Genomic DNA, 455 nt, shown 5'->3' with positions numbered 1-455 from the left:
TACTATGTTATGTTCTATGTAATGTACGCAACATGTTATGTTCGATGTTACCGATTACGATGGTACATTGAAGTACAGGGCCGCACTCAAATTGTCCACAAATATTCACTTATCTGGTGGATCGCACCTGGGTACCGTGTTGATCGTAAGCACATGTTGCTGAGTATCGCCCAAATGCAGCCAATCACAATTTAGTCACCCACTACGTCAGAGCGCCTATCCAGTGAAAAGCATCGGACCAGAAACACGATCAAACAATCCAACGATGACGACTACATATTTCATGTCCTTTCATTTTAATTAACCAAAACAATTAAGCTCACTTCTGAATCTGCCAAACACTACACCACTCGCTTCTAAAGGGCCGCGCCCAAGATGCCTCGGACTATCCGATCATGCCATCAATAGCATGCAGCGACTGCTACGAAACGAGAGCAATGTTCAGTAGTTTACGT

Source organism: Plasmopara halstedii, assembly GCF_900000015.1.
Source record: "Plasmopara halstedii genome assembly, contig: Scaffold_658, whole genome shotgun sequence".
In the NCBI taxonomy this organism is placed as follows: Eukaryota; Oomycota; class Peronosporomycetes; order Peronosporales; family Peronosporaceae; genus Plasmopara; species Plasmopara halstedii.
This window is presented reverse-complemented; position numbering follows the sequence as displayed.